This window comes from Sminthopsis crassicaudata, chromosome 2, assembly GCF_048593235.1.
Source record: "Sminthopsis crassicaudata isolate SCR6 chromosome 2, ASM4859323v1, whole genome shotgun sequence".
NCBI classification, from domain to species: domain Eukaryota; kingdom Metazoa; phylum Chordata; class Mammalia; order Dasyuromorphia; family Dasyuridae; genus Sminthopsis; species Sminthopsis crassicaudata.
The window spans coordinates 456,680,580-456,696,317 of NC_133618.1; the positions used below are offsets into that span (position 1 = coordinate 456,680,580).

Consider the following 15,738-nt stretch of genomic DNA (forward strand, 5'->3'; position numbering starts at 1 on the left):
ACCACCTGTGCTGTGATTAAGAAAAAAAGAAGTCAAATCAAAGTTTTAGAAGCAAGAGAATTGAAGTTCAACCTAATTCATTTTATGACTAATAAGATCAAAACTCAGAGAGGAGAAGTCAAATGGATCTTAGAATTTTGAATTTAAAGGGATCTTAAGATACCAGATCATTGATTAAGATCTGCAAAGCTCATTTAAGGTCTGGTTTAACCCTCTAAATTTTACAAATGAGCAAAATGAGGCCTGAGAAATGAAAGGGTTTTTCCAAACTCACACAGAAGTATATTGCAGAGACGGGATTCAACCCCAAGTCCTCTGAGTATAAATCTCATTTCTATTAGACCATGAAACACATGAAAATTAGATATGATCTTGGAGTCCAACCATACTCATTTTACATATTGTAAAACTGGAACCAGAGAATTTAAGTAATTTGTCCAAAATTATCAAGGTAATTAGTTGCAGAGATAGTTTATTAGTTTCTCTGAATCCAAATAGGATTGAATATGTAAAGCTTCTTAATAAGACTTAGCCAATTCCATCAGAATAAACTCTCCACATTTCAAAAGGACATACTAGGGAGCAGAATAAATTCTCTTAAGTACTCTAGAAAAAAAATTTTTACTCCAGATTATAGTATTGCAGGATTTATAGTAAGATACATATTTCCAAGATGATTTAATCCAATTTTCTCTCTCTCTTTCTCTCTGTCTCTCTCATATAAAGAACCAAAGCCCAGAGAAGTAAAATCAGTTGCAGAAAGCAAATGGTAGAGAGAAGTTCAACTTAAATTCTCTGTTTCTAAATGTAGCGTATCTCATGCACTATTCATCTAGCTCACAATTCTGGGTCACCATTGCCTTTATGATACTATAGATTTTCCAAAAAAAAAATTGATAGCATTATAAACTTCTCTTACCTTTACCTCCCTCCACCTTTTTTTCGGAGAACCTTGCCTCTTCTGTTATGGAAAAAATTGAGGACATTTGCTATGAACTCTCTTTTCTCTTTCTCATCATCTCCATACCCTATAATAATATCATTTTCTCATCTGCCAGTCTCTAAAGAGTTGGCCCTTTTCTTGCCAAGGCTAGCTTTTCTACAAGCCTCCTTAAGAAACTTTCACTAGGTCCTACCATCTCCTCAAACTATATCATATACCTCTCCTTTCTTTCCCAGTCAAATTACTAGAAAAAAAAATGTCTATACTTGCTGCTTCCAGGTCTTTATTCACTCCTCATTGTTTTGTAATTGGACTTCCAAGTTAATCTTTTTTTGGGGGTGAGGAGCAAGGCAAGTGGCATTAAATGATTTGCCCAGGGTTATACAGCTAGTAAATATTGTCTGAGTCTGGATTTGAACTCAGGTCCTCCTGACTCCAATGTCGGTACTCTATCCACTATGGCCTCTAGCTGTTCTCCAATGTCATCTTTAAAAGAAATTGTACTTACCATAATTTCCAATGGTCTCTTATTTAACTGCCACATCAGATAGTCTTTTCTTTGTTCTCATCCTTTTTGGGCTATTTGTTTTATTTAAGACTCCTAATAATTCTTTTTTTCTGGATAGTTTCTCCATCTGTGTTTTCTTAATATCACTGTTTCTCTTTCCATCTGTCAGATTCTTCCTCCTCCGTCTCTTCCACTGATTCATTAATTATAACGTGTACCTTAACTAAGAGTTTTTGTCTTTTTTGTAATTAACATAGTGCCTGGTATACAGTAGGTGCTTAATAAATGTTTATTGAGTACTCCCCAAGATTCTGTACTAATCTTTTTTTCTAGTCTAGCTATACTCTCTATTTTATCAGCTCCTATGGGTTTAATTAGTATTAGCCCCAATCTCTCCTGTGAGCTTCAGACCTTTGCCAACTATGTATTGAATATTTCAAAATAAATATCCCAAAACATTTCAAATACTTATGTCCAAAATAGAGTTAATTATTTTTCCTTCAAAGACCCTTAAAAGATTTTTCCTGTCTAAAGCAAGATTTAAATTCATATCTTCCTGATTCCACACACAGAACTTTATCTACTTACTGTTTTACCTGATTGCCTCAAAAGTCTGGATTATATGATTTAAAGCATGAAATGATAGTAAAGTGGCCTGCTCTCCTTTTCAGGATCCTTCTACCTCTTTGATTTCATTTCACATTCTTGTACTGTTCTTGCTTTGCATCATAAAAGGAAAGAACTTCAAATACAAAAACACTTAAATCATCTCAAACATTCATGTAAGGTTTTAAGAAAGAAGAATTTAGCATCTTCCTTTAGCATCTTCCTACTTGTGATTAGTTGTGATAATGGTTAGAGGAAAGTTGAGGGAATTAGTAACTTCCACATTAGATTTTTATATTTGAAATGAACAGACAATTCTCAGATGATGAAATTAAAACTATATCCACTCTTAAGACAACTCTGAGATACCGCGACACACCTGTCAGATTGGCTAAGATGACAGGAACAAATAATGATGAATGTTGGAAGGGATGTGGGAAAACTGGGACACTGATACATTGTTGGTGGAGTTGTGAAAGAATCCAACCATTCTGGAGAGCAATTTGGAACTATGCCCAAAAAGTTATCAAAATGTGCATACCCTTTGACCCAGCATTGCTGTTATTGGGCTTATATTCCAAAGAAATACTGAGGAGGGGAAAGGGACCTGTATGTGCCAAAATGTTTGTGGCAGCTCTTTTTGTAGTGGCTAGAAACTGGAAGATGAATGGATGTCCATCAACTGGAGAATGGTTGGGTAAATTATGGTATATAAAGGTTATGGAATATTATTGCTCTGTAAGAAATGACCAGCAGGAGGAATACAGAGAGGCTTGGAGAGACTTACATCAACTGATGCCGAGTGAAATGAACAGAACCAGAAGATCGCTGTACACTTCAATGCTATATGAAGATGTATTCTGATGGAAGTGGATATCTTCAACATAAAGAAGATCCAACTCACTTCCAATTGATCAATGATGGACAGAAACAACTACACCCAGAGAAGGAACACTGGGAAGTGAATGTAAATTGTTAGCACTACTGTCTATCTACCCAGGTTACTTATACCTTCGGAAGCTAATACTTAATGTGCAACAAAAAAAATGGTATTTACATACATATATTGTATCTAGGTTATATTGTAACACATGTAAAATGTATGGGATTGTCTGTCATCAAGGGGAGGAAGTAGAGGGAGGGAGGGGATAATGTGGAAAAATGAATACAAGGGATAATGTTATAAAAAAATTACTCATGTATATATACTGTCAAAAAATTTATAAATAAAATTTTAAAAAAAGATTTTTATATTTGGGCATCACTTAATTTGAAGGGAATTACTAATTTGTTTGGCACAGATCATCTCTTCACAATTAACCCCCGCCCCCAGAGTCCATCTAAGTTTATCTTTATCACATCAAGTTAGTCTCATATCATCTTATACTTTTACCTCTTAATTTTGAATGGATATGGATTCATGCATGAATATGGAATGGGTTGAAAGTTTTGTGGTTATGTAGAATTGAATGAAAACATAACTATTTCTATAAAATAATACTCATCCCAGAAGTACTAAACTGGTAGTCATGGGACTCAAGTAATAAGTAATATGACAAATCATTTACATCATTTTCCCAATCTACAGTATGTAATGGTTGAAATAGAGAACATTAAATTTTCAGAGGCTCATAGGCTTAGAGTTAGAAGAGACCTCAGAGATCATCAAGTCTAGGCTTCTCATTTTACAAATGAGGAAACTAAAGTTCAGAAAGGTTTAAATGTCCTAAACAGGGTCAGATGGCTAATTAGTGTCTAAAGCAGGATTTAAATTCAGGTCTTGCTGATTTTGAGTCTAACTTTCTATGCATTAAGTTATCTAAATGATGCAAAATTCCTCTCAGCTTCATTATTCTGTGTTCATAAGTTCCTTCTATCTCTAATGCCATACATTGTAAAGTTCTTTCTGGTTTTAAATGGCTAGAGTCAACATTCTAACATCTTTCTTAAGACTCCCTTTTTGCACTGAAAATCTATTCTGACATGTGAACACTCCATATTCCAAGATCTTTGCATGCTACATTGTATGATTTTAAATGTTCTCTCTCTCCCTCTCCCTCTCTCTCTCCTTTTCCTTCTCCCTCTCTCTCCCTCCTTTTCTTCCTCTGTCTCTGTCTCTGTGTCTCTCTCATTGTCTCTCTTGAGTGTGTATGGGGGGATTGGCATGTATTTAGAACACCCTTCCTGAGGCACAATTTCATACTGACTTCAATTATAATGGTAGGGATGGATGAACTTTATTCATTTTTAGGAATAGCCAAAACTAGCTATTCACTTTCACCTCAGTTTTCTATAATTGCTATTTGCATGGAATTTCAGGGCACATGATTATTTATATTCTAGGTACCTTGGCCAGCAAAAGTGGGGCCAAATAATCTTGCCTTCTCAAGCAGAGTAAGAATTACTGAGAACACAAAATTCTCTTGCTGACACAGCTCCCTCACGTGCCCAACAGCACACTCTAACCTTCTCCCACCCCTAACTCCTCCCTTGGCACTTCCCTATGCAAGGAGAAGTCTCCTATGGACAAGGTTTCTGGCCTAGTGATCAGATACAAAATTCCAAGAATTAGATTGGTCTGTGAGTCAGCTAAACTAGACACTCAGAAAGAAGAGACACTTTGCCAGAATTTCACTGAAAGAAAAAATGACCAGCCTAATATCACTTAGCCATTTAGGGATAGAGCCAACACTAAAACCTTGGAGGCTTCTATTTTCAAGATCAGTTGCTTTGCTATGTCTGTTCTTTGCTAACCATACCAGATACAAGGGCTTCCATAGGTAGCTTGGAAGAAAAACTTTTGGGCTAAATTTGGCAATGGAGAAATTAAGGCATGGAAAAAGCCAAACAATCTTGTTAGGAATGATGATGACTGATGACTTCAGGTCAATCCAGGGGCAGAATATAGTTGATTTGCCTTGTCTGTTGAGTATGTGATATGATTAGTGGTCTTAGATCATAAGAAATTAGGAGAAGTATAAACATATTTAAGAATAAAAGCAGAAATCCACCTGTTTTCCATTCAACAACTTTGGAAACTTGAACAAGGCTCAGGAGACAGAACTAGATAAGCCAGAAATAAATCCTATTGGTTTTGAAAACTCAATCCCCAGAAACAAACAACAACACTGGAAGAAAACCACCTTGCTGCTGAAATGACCCACTACCTAGTTCTCTGCATCACTGCCTTTTACCAGGTGCCTCCTGAGCCTGCTTCCTCCTTCTGACTGTTGGTGCGAAACAAAGCAAAGATCATAGTGACTCAGCCAAAGTGGGGAGTGGGGGGGATGGGGAAATAGCATTGTAAAAAGCTTCAGCAATCTATGGCAGGGTACATGTTCAGCTGGTTTAAGAAAAGAGGAAGAAGAATGCCCTTAGAAGACTTGTAAAAGCTATCCTGCTTCCCTGAATCGGACAGGAAGAGAACAGGATTGCTAGTTCTCTTCCTGACTTTGGCCAAAATTGGTCATTAGCATCACTTTATAGAATGGACCAGTTATCCCTCTGAAAGAAATTCCCACTATCAATGCAGATCTTCAGATTCTAGTCTTAGATACTTGCCTGGAGGTACTGAGAAATCAAGTAACTTATTCAGGATCAAACAACCAATGAACATCAGAAACAGGACTGATCTTTTCTCTATACCTTGTTGACTCCCATTTTAATTTGTAATGAAATTTTATTAATAAGACATTTGATATTTGCAGCAATTTAAAGTTTATAAAGTATTTACCCTCACAAAAATCTAGTGATGTAAGAAATATGCTTTACTCCATCTCTACAAATGAGGAAATTGAAATTCATAGGAAGGTTGAGGGAGGGATGAAGTGATTTCTACATGATCAAAAGGAATCATTTCTGGGTGTACTTAACTTTTTAACTTTTAAGGCTAGGATCCATAGATTAATACAAGCCTTTAGAGTAGGAATAGAATCTACTATCCAGTTTGACTTTTTTATTTTACAGGTGAAGAAACTGAGGGAACTGAGGTTCAGGAATTTCTTATAGTTATACAGTTTTTGAAGAGAGTGGCAACTAGAATATAACTGTTTTACCCCCTTTAGACCATAGTGATCATTTCTGTTTTATATAGAGAGTCAACAAACAAGATGGAAGCAAAATATCTGGTTCAAAGTCAGTCCCTATACAGATAACTTGGAAAAATAAACTGAAATCCAACTCCTTAAACCAGAATTCTATTCACCAAAGTCCCTCCCAAGTAAGGCAAAATCAGTAGTGAATGAATATTGGGGTCAATAGGCTGAGTGAGGCTGAACCATCTAGTACTTTAACTGGCTAATATTGAGAAAGCATGGAAAATGGGAAAGGATCATATCTTTAGAATGAGAAACCCTAGTTTCTGTTGACTGCAGAAAGGCAAATTAAGACAAATCTGAGGTATCATCTCATATCTCTCAGATTGGCTAAGACGACAGGAATAGATAATAAATGTTGGAAGGATTGTGGGAAAATTGAGATACTAATGCATTGTTGGTGGAACTGTGAATAGATCCAGCCATTCTGGAAAGCAATTTGGAACTATGTCCAAAGGGCAATCAAACTGTGTACGCTTTTTGATCCAGCAGTGTCTCTACTGGGTCTGTGTCACAAAGAAATCATTAAAAAAGGGGGAAAAGACCCATCATGTGTAAAAATGTTGCAACTCTTTTTGTAGTGCCAAGGAACTGAAAATTGAGTTGATCCCCATTAGTTGGGGAATGGGTGAATAAGTCATGATATTTGAAAGTAATGGGAATAATACTTTTCTATAAAAAATTGATGAGCAGGCTGGTTTCAGAAAAGCCTGGAAAGACCTATGTGAACTGATGCTGAGTGAAATGGGAAGAACTAAGAGAACGTTTTTTACAGTAACAACAATATGATGTAATGATCAACTGTAATGGGCATGCTCTTCTCAACAATGTGGTTATTCAAAGCAATTCCAATAGATTTGAAATGGAAAATGCCAGTCATATCCAGAGAGAGAACTAAGGAGACTGAAAGTGGATCAAAACATAGTATTTGTATTTTTTTCCTTGCTTTTTTTTTTCTCATGCTTTTTTTTCTTTTGGTCTGATTTTTGCACAACATTACAAATATGGAAATGAGTTTTAAAAATTTGTACATATTTAACCTATATAAGACTGTTGTCTTGGGGAGGAGAAGGGGAAAGGATGGAGAAATTTTTGGAACATAAAGTCTTACAAAAATTAATGTTGAAAACTATCTTTACATGTATTTGAAAAAATAAAATATTATTGAATTGAAAAAAAAAGCCTAGTTTCTAGGTCTCACACTACTTTATAATGGTGATTTTGGGAAAACCTGGCAACTTTTGTAATTCTGTTTCTTCATCTACAAATGGGGGTGATGGGTCTGTCTCGCTTTTGTTGTTGTTCAGTCATTTCAGTCATGTCTGACTCTTCATGACCCCATTTTGGATTTTCTTGGCAAAGATATTGAAGTGATTTGCAATTTCCTTCCCCAGCTTATTTTACAAATGAGAAACTGAAGCAAACAGGATAAAGTGACTTGCCTAGGGTCACATAGTTATTAAGTGCCTGAGGTCAGATTTGAACTCAGGAAGATGAGTCTTCCTAACTTGAGGTCTGACACTGACTCCAGTATGCCAACTGCTTATTCTTATTTTGTTTCACCAGAGAAATATATTTAGAACATGGCAAGAGAATGAGAGACAGCATGGCTTTATGAATAGATATCTGGTCTTAGAGCCAAGAAGGCCTGAGTTCAACTCCCAATTCTGACTCATATTGGCTGTTTGATCCCAGGCAAGTTGCATAAATTTTCCCAGACAGTTTTCTCCTCTATAAAATCAGAATGATAATAATACTTACATTGAAAACTTCATGAAGATTGTTGGAAACAAAAAGTGAAGGGGGAAAAAACCATGTAGGGAATGTCTGTGATACACCATATAAACCAAAAGTCAAGTTTGAGAAGTTCTAATCTTTTCATCTCTGGAACTTCCATTCTGGGGCCTCACTCTTCTGATAAGAGTTTTTTATGTTATCCCTGCTATGATTCACTTTGCTCCCTGCCCTCAGAAAGTCTTCCAGTTGTTGAAAGGGAATAGATTTTATGCTATGGTACCTGATTACACAGTAGGAAGAGTGAATATAAACTGAAAAAGCTATGTTCTAGAGAGCTACTAGGTAGAGCTACAGATTTAGGGGCAGAGCACTTGGGTTTAAATTCCAATTTGGTTACTAAATATTTGTGTGACCTTTGTCAAAGCACTTTAATCTATTTTTAATTTGGGAATCTTCATCTCTAACATGAGGTGAATATAAGCTTCTAGAGGGGAGAGACTTTTTTGGCTTTGGCTTTGTATTTCTAGTATCTAGTATTCAAAGATGATGACAAATAACAGGTGTCTAAAAATGATTATTGAATCAAATTGTTGGTTCAATTATGGGTTTAGTCTAAATAGGAGTTCTTAACCTGGGGCATTTAAAATTTGTATTTTTTATTTTTATAATTTTTAATTGTAATTTCAATATAATTGGTTTCCTTTGCAATCCTGCTGTTTTATTTATTTTTGTGAGGCAATTAAGGTCATTTGACTTGCCAAAGGTCACACAGCTAGTTAAGTATTAAATGTTTGATTCCATATTTGAACTCAGATCCTCCTGATTTCAGGGCCAGTGCTCTATCTACCGTACCATTTAGCTGTCTCCAATTCTACTATTTCATGCATTTAAAATCATTATTCTAAGAATCAATAAGCTTCGCCAGACTGTCAAAAGGATTCAAGATACAAGAAATTTAAGAACCCCCAGGCTAGATCATCTTTAAGGTACATGGTGATCTTACATTTAAGAAGGGATATAGTATATTCTAAGCATCTGAGGATGGGACTGGGGAAAATTATAGTTAACATCTTAAGAGCTGTTCTTGGACCTGATAAGCCTTATTTAAATCAAAGTCATTCAATGATATCTAATAGTAAAATTACTATTTGCTCACAATTGTAAAGCACTTTCAAGTTTTATAAATGCTTTCTTTATAACCCGAGGAGATTGATAGTACACAGGATAACCAGTTCAAAATGTCCAAAATGACTGCAAGACTGGAACCCAGAGGGAGACTGGAGCTATCTGGGATGAATGGGAGTCTGCATAGAGATGATAGTTAAATTCATGATTGCTGATGAAGTGATTGGGGGGGGGGGAGCAAAGGGGAGTGGAAGACAGGGACAGAGAGACACAGAGAGATGAAGCCAGAGACACAGAGACAGACAGAGATGGGGGGAGGGAGAGAGAGAGAGAAAGAGAGAAAGAGAGAGAGAGAGAGAGACAGAGAGAGACAGAGAGAGACAGAGAGAGAGAGACAGAGAGAGACAGAGAGAGAGAGGAAGAGAGAGAGAGACAGAGAGAGAGAGAGACAGAGAGAGAGAGAGAGAGAGAGAGAGAGAGAGAGAGAGAGAGAGAGGAGAGACAGAGACAGAGAGACAGAGAGAGACAGAGAGAGAGAGAGAGACAGAGAGAGACAGAGAGAGAGACAGAGAGAGAGACAGAGAGGAGAGAGAGACAGAGACAGAGAGAGAGAGACAGAGAGAGACAGAGACAGAGAGACAGAGACAGAGAGACAGAGAGAGAGAGAGAGAGAGACAGAGAGAGACAGAGAGAGAGGAGAGACAGAGACAGAGAGACAGAGAGAGACAGAGAGAGAGACAGAGACAGAGAGAGAGAGAGAGAGAAAGAGAGACAGAGAGGAGAGACAGAGACAGAGAGAGAGACAGAGAGAGAGAGACAGAGAGAGACAGAGAGAGCGACAGAGAGAGACAGAGAGAGAGAGACAGAGAGAGAGAGACAGAGAGAGAGAGAGAGGAGAGACAGAGACAGAGAGACAGAGAGAGAGAGACAGAGACAGAGACAGAGAGAGACAGAGAGAGAGAGAGAGAGAGAGAGAGAGAGAGAGAGAGAGAGAGAGAGAGAAAGAGAGACAGAGAGGAGAGAGAGAGACAGAGAGACAGAGACAGAGAGGAGAGACAGAGAGAGAGAGACAGAGAGAGACAGAGACAGAGAGAGAGAGACAGAGAGAGAGAGAGAGACAGAGACAGAGAGAGAGAGAGAGAGAGACAGAGAGACAGAGAGACAGAGAGGAGAGACAGAGACAGAGAGATTGAGACAGAGAGGCACAGAGAGATGAAGCCAGAGACACAGAGACAAAGATGGAAAGAGAGAGACGCAGAGAGACAGAGACAGAGACAGAAACAGAGAGACACAGAGATAAACAGAGACACAGAGATAGAGACAGAGAGAGAGAACTCATAGAAAGTCTATGACTGAGCTTTTGGAGCATCAAGTTCTGAAAGGAAAAGAAAAGTCTATGGTTACACAGCTAGTAAGCTTCAGAGCTGAGATTGGATGGAAAACCCCCTAATTATTTCAGCACTTTTCTCCAAGGCAGAAGGCTTTGGGAGGGCATTGGGAGGGAATGGGGTGGGGGAAGAGTGCTCTAAGCGGATAGTTTAGCTAGTTTCATTGGTAGCTTCATTTCCAGCCTTTTAGAAGTTGCCTTAAGCTAGCATTGAATTCAGCCTCCAAATTATTTCCTAATTATCAGTGTAAAAAGAGCTGAAGACTCTCAAATTCCAAGAAGTGTGTTATATTTGTTCAGTTATGTAACATGCTTCTCCTGGTCTCAGACCAGTCATGTTTCCCCCAGCGGGAAGATGAGGCTCCCAGGATCACCATAGCATTCCCTTTCCTCTACCAAGAAAGATTTTTGTTTTTTGACTGTAGCCTGGTGTGTTTACTAATGACTTCTTCTGTATCCCGCCCCTGCTCTAGGTCTTGGCAGACCTGAGGAGGCCCCTGCTCTCCGACCTTGAGCAACTCACAGATCAGGTTTAAATGCAATGTAGACGAAAGTAAAAGGATTTGTGTACTTTTAGAAATGTGTTTTCAAACCTCTGGCCTGTAAGACACATCAGCGAGCAAAGATGGGTGAATCTGGATCTCTGGCTTCTTACTGCACGGCCCCTTGAGGCTGCCTGGCCCACGTCCTCTACAAGACTTAGCTCTCTCTAGGGCACCGCCACTGCTGAAGTGACTAGTCCAACAAGGAGGGCTGCCTGCGGGCATCTCCATCTGGGGCCCCGACTGAAAAATAAGTCATGCTGCTTGCCTCATTAAGGAATCAAGATAAAATGAGAAGAGATAGAGCAAGATTTTAGATCTGTCCCTCCCCAGACTCTGTGTCCTCCCTTATCTCTCTTCCCCTCTCCCTCTCTGCTTTTCTCTTTGTGTGTCTGTCTCTGTCTTTCTGAGTCTCTGTCTCCTGTGTCTCTTTATTTCGTTTTTTAACTCTGTATCACATTCTGTGTCTTTCCCTCTCTGTCTCTTTATCTCTCACTTTCTGTGTGTCTTTGTTTCTGTCTCTGTGTATGTCTTTTTCTGTCTCTGTATTTCTCCTCCTGTCTCTGTGTCTCTCTTGCTATCCTTTTCTGTCTCTCTACCTCTTTGTGTCTCTGTCTCTCCCTTCCTGTGTGTCTCTGTCTGTCTCTGTCTTATCTCTTTCTCTCTGTCTGTTTCTCTCTCTCTGTGTGTCTCTCTGTTTCTCTGTCTCGGTTTCTGTTTTTCTCTCTCTCTGTCTCTGTGAGTCTCTCCCTCCCCCCCCCCCCTCATGGTTTCTCGGGTCTCCGTCAGAGAACACAGGGTTCTGCTCTCCTCTCTCCTCTCTGTCTCTCTCTCCCTCTCTGTCTCTCTCTGTCTCTGTGAGTCTCTCCCTCCTCCCCCCCCTCATGGTTTCTCGGGTCTCCGTCAGAGAACACAGGGTTCTGCTCTCCTCTCTCCTCTGTCTCTCTCTCCCTCTCTGTCTCTCTCTGTCTCTCTCTGTCTCTGTGAATCTCTCCCTCCTCCCCCCCCCCCCCCCCCATGGTTTCTCGGGTCTCCGTCAGAGAACACAGGGTTCTGCTCTCAGCTCTCCTCTCGGCTCTCCTCTCCACTACCCGAGTCACTTTCCCCCAGTCCCTAGAACTCTCTGGGCCCCGCTTCCTCCCTGTAAGTGCGGGGGTCAGATGCTTTCTCGGGCCTTTGGATTTGAAATCTCTCTCTCCGTCCATAAACGGTTAACAGACGGCGAGGCGAGTCGTGCAGCCTGCGCCGGCTGAGGCGGCGTGTTTTTCCCTGAGTGTGTTTTCCCCCTTCGGGTGCCCCCTGCCTTCCTCCTCAGCCACTGGGAAGCTGGGACCATTCGCTGCTGACACCTCCGCTGCTCTGGCAACCCGTGAACTATTGGAGAAAGGTCAGTTGGCAGCGTCCCCCGCTCCTTGCTCCGCGCTCGGGCCCTCGCAGGACGTTGCGTGATGTGCGAGCGCCCTCTGTCGGCCATCATTGGCGCTTCCCTCCGAGGCGGAGGCAGCGGGTCCGGCCTCGGGCTGTGCCCTGGAAGTCGAGGTTAGCAGCGTTTTCTGGGACTGCTCAGGAAGCTTCCGGGTTGTGCTCAAAGCCCGAAAGCCCCCCATCACTTTTGGAGGTTGTGAGGAGCCTAACGGCTGTCCCCCGCCGGTATTCAGACTGTCCTAGTCAGCCACCCAATCAGGAGCCGTTTAGACCATATTGTAAATTTCACAGACAACAACTGGGCTTTAAAGCCCGCCTCAGTCAGCCCGCGGTGAATAGCGCAGTGAATGTGAACCCGGGCGCCCTAACTCCGGACCCCTCTCGCCTCCTCCGAGCCTCACTGCCTTTGTGAGTCACCGGGACTACTTCTGGGAGCCTCCTCCTGTACCCGAGAGGCCGGGTCTGACTCCGCACTTTCCGGCCTTGCCTCGGACGGCACTAGCACTGGGCCTTGGTCAGGGCAGGCCCGGATGAGCTGATGTGCGTCAGGTACTCTGCAAACTGTAAAGGTCAATCCAGATGTGACCCATACATGTTTAAAACCAGAGGCCCTCGCGAGGAAGAGAACGGCACAAAGGGAGAGGGGCAGAGTGAGAGCCTTCTCCGAAGCCCGGGGCCCCAAGCCCGCAGGGCGAGTTCAGTCTCCTGTCCTGATTCCCGCTGAGGGGAAAGGATGTGAACCACTACTAACTCCCACGGCCCCTTACACTGTAAGTCTCGTTTAACCGAGGGAAAGGAACAAACACTTATTAAATGCCTGTTACCTGCCATGTCTGTGTTACCCTCACAACAACCTTGGTAGGAGGTGCTAGTGTCCCCCATTTTACAGCTGAGGAAACTGAGGCAGGCAGCCTCTGTAGACTTGAATTTCAGTCTCTCACCGTAGGCCCAGCACTTCATGTGCCGCTGAGCCGGGACGGAAGTTTAACGCAAGCCCGCGCATTCTAACCGCGGACACGGCCACGGACCGGTTGTAATATGGAACACAAATTTCCTAAGCGACTTGTGGAAAGGGGTCCACGTCGTGACGAAGTTTGAGCATTCTCCTTTCAGGTTTGCAGCGGCAGTCAGACATTAGTTACTTCCCTCTGTTTTAAGGACAGTTCGTCAGTTTTGGTTAAGCGCACACATTAGTGGATTCCTTTGGTGTATATGAAAAAATGGCTGGTCAGTAGGTGATTTATACTGTCATTAAGTCCCTTTTGCCCCTTTCTACGTTTTTAGGAAAGTCTGAGATAAGAAACATAAGTAAAGTCGATCCCAGGGAGACGTTGGAGACTTAACAAGCCAGTGAGTGTGAGAAGGGAGAGCTTAATGCTCCCGTCAGAGGCGGGCTTCTCAGGACCGAGCCCCAGCACCGAAAGCCTGGCTACAGAACGAGGGCCGCTGCAGCGCGCCCCAAGTCAGCGTGGGGAAAATCGGTCTGTAAAGTGTTTGAAAAGTTCCGGTGTAGACACATCTACGTGAACACAATTTGTGTGTGCTTATTCCCTCCGGTAGTGGGCCTGCGGCCCCGTTATGGCAAATGGGCTGAGGGGCGGAGACAGAGTGGGAGGCGCTCCCACAGTCTGAGGGACTGTGAACTGGCCCCCACTGCGCATGTGGAGTAGGTGACTGGCTTTAGACAGCCTTGATAAACTCAGAAAAAGGTAAGGATAAGAGGGACAAAATCGCTATACAGCAATATTGCACTGGGAAGCTGAAACCCTGGAAGAGAGTGACCAACAATTCTAGATGTGAAAGGAATTTTAGAGGCAATTTGTGTTCAGTCTCTTCATTTTACATAAAGGAAAAGAGGTGCAGGAAGAGGAGGGGATCTGCTTTTGATCCCATAATTAATTTCCAGGCCGGCCCCCAGTGACTCCCACCACATCACACAGATTGGAGTGGAGGTTAATCCGTAGGAGGAGGGAAAGACTAGAATAGAAATCTCTTCTCCTTGCTTTCTTTGGAACTCCATATGCAAAGCCACAGTTGGAAACAAAAGGATAAAAAAAGTGCTGAAGCCCAGAAAGCTAACTTGTATTAATGGGGGATTCAAAGTACCTCCAAGAATCTGTTGTGTATTTTGGTCAAAGACATAATTAACTCATTTTATTCAAAGAAATCTTTCCATGAAGCAAAATATCCCTAGATTGTAAATAAACCTAGAAATAATGTTTGCATAATAGCACTGGGTATTCCACCTCACCACTGCCCATCTTCCAAACAAATGAAGTATAAACAATGGAGAGACACATGGGCCTTGGGAAAAGAAGGGTTTGACTCCCAATTAGAAAAGGGGCAGATGAAGTCATAGAATCATGGATGTAGAGTAGGGAAGGACCTTAAAAGTCATTTAATCCAATAGCTTTATTTTATAGATGAGGTAACGGAAGACACAGAAAGCTGAATGATTTGCCCTGATTCTGTTCAGCTGGTCTGAGAACAGCTTGAGGTAGGTTCACATCCAGGGCTCCAAGTCCAATGCTTCATTCACTACACTAGGCTACCTCTCCAAGTCATGTCCATTGAATTTAGAATCGGGAATACCTGAATTTTGATCCTACCTCAGACAAATTAGCAGAGTAAAAGCTGGACAAATCATTTAATCTCACTGTCCTTATCAGTAAAAGTAGGATAATAATAGAATTTATTTCGTGTTGCTATAAAGATCAGATGAGATAATAATGAACAATAAATGAGATAATTATAATGAAAAAATTGAAAACTATAACCAGCCAAATAATTGAGGTATTAATATTAACATCATTATTAATGCATACTACAGTGCTATACAGCCAGTAAGCACTTAATAAATATTTATCAAAGATCTTCATATTTACAGCCAGGTAGCACCTGGAAATGAAAGAAAAGAGGCTGAAGAATGTTCTTTCTATATAATCACTTACTGATGGGTTGGTTGATAGATCTCTATATTAAAGTATGTATTTTAAATATAGTCCTGCTGGTGGACTTACTGTCTCTTAATTAAATATCATTTTGACACATTTTATCATTCAGCCTCATTCTTTTAATGCATCTTTTTTCCTCTTTTTCCGTTCCCTTACCATGTTTCTGTCCCTTCTGGCTCGGAGTTCTCCGTTTTTGCTTTGGAGTAGAACAGTCATTGCTAGAAGCATAATGTAGTCCAAACATTAGACTTGGTATCACAAACTATGGGCTCTAGTTGTACATCACTGCCTGCCTGTGATGATAAGCAAACAACACACTTCCTTTTCGTGAAGCTCAGTTTTCTCAACTATAAGATGGGGGATTTGGACAAGATGGTTTCTAAGGTCCATCCCGATCCATCAATCTATGTTCTATAA

At 40.9% G+C, this 15,738-nt stretch overlaps 1 protein-coding gene and 1 long non-coding RNA gene across 2 annotated transcripts in view; one reads left to right on the top strand and one right to left on the bottom strand.

Annotated features, from left to right (window-relative positions):
• Positions 1 to 15,738, bottom strand: part of ASTN2 (astrotactin 2) — a 1,161,487-nt gene that overhangs the window by 219,415 nt on the left and 926,334 nt on the right.
• Positions 12,241 to 15,738, top strand: part of LOC141557367 (uncharacterized) — a 50,966-nt gene continuing 47,468 nt past the window's right edge. The window contains exons 1-2 of the long non-coding RNA XR_012486773.1: positions 12,241 to 13,480; positions 14,791 to 14,864. This is a non-coding gene — a long non-coding RNA (uncharacterized LOC141557367). The remainder of the gene's footprint in view (positions 13,481 to 14,790; positions 14,865 to 15,738) is intronic.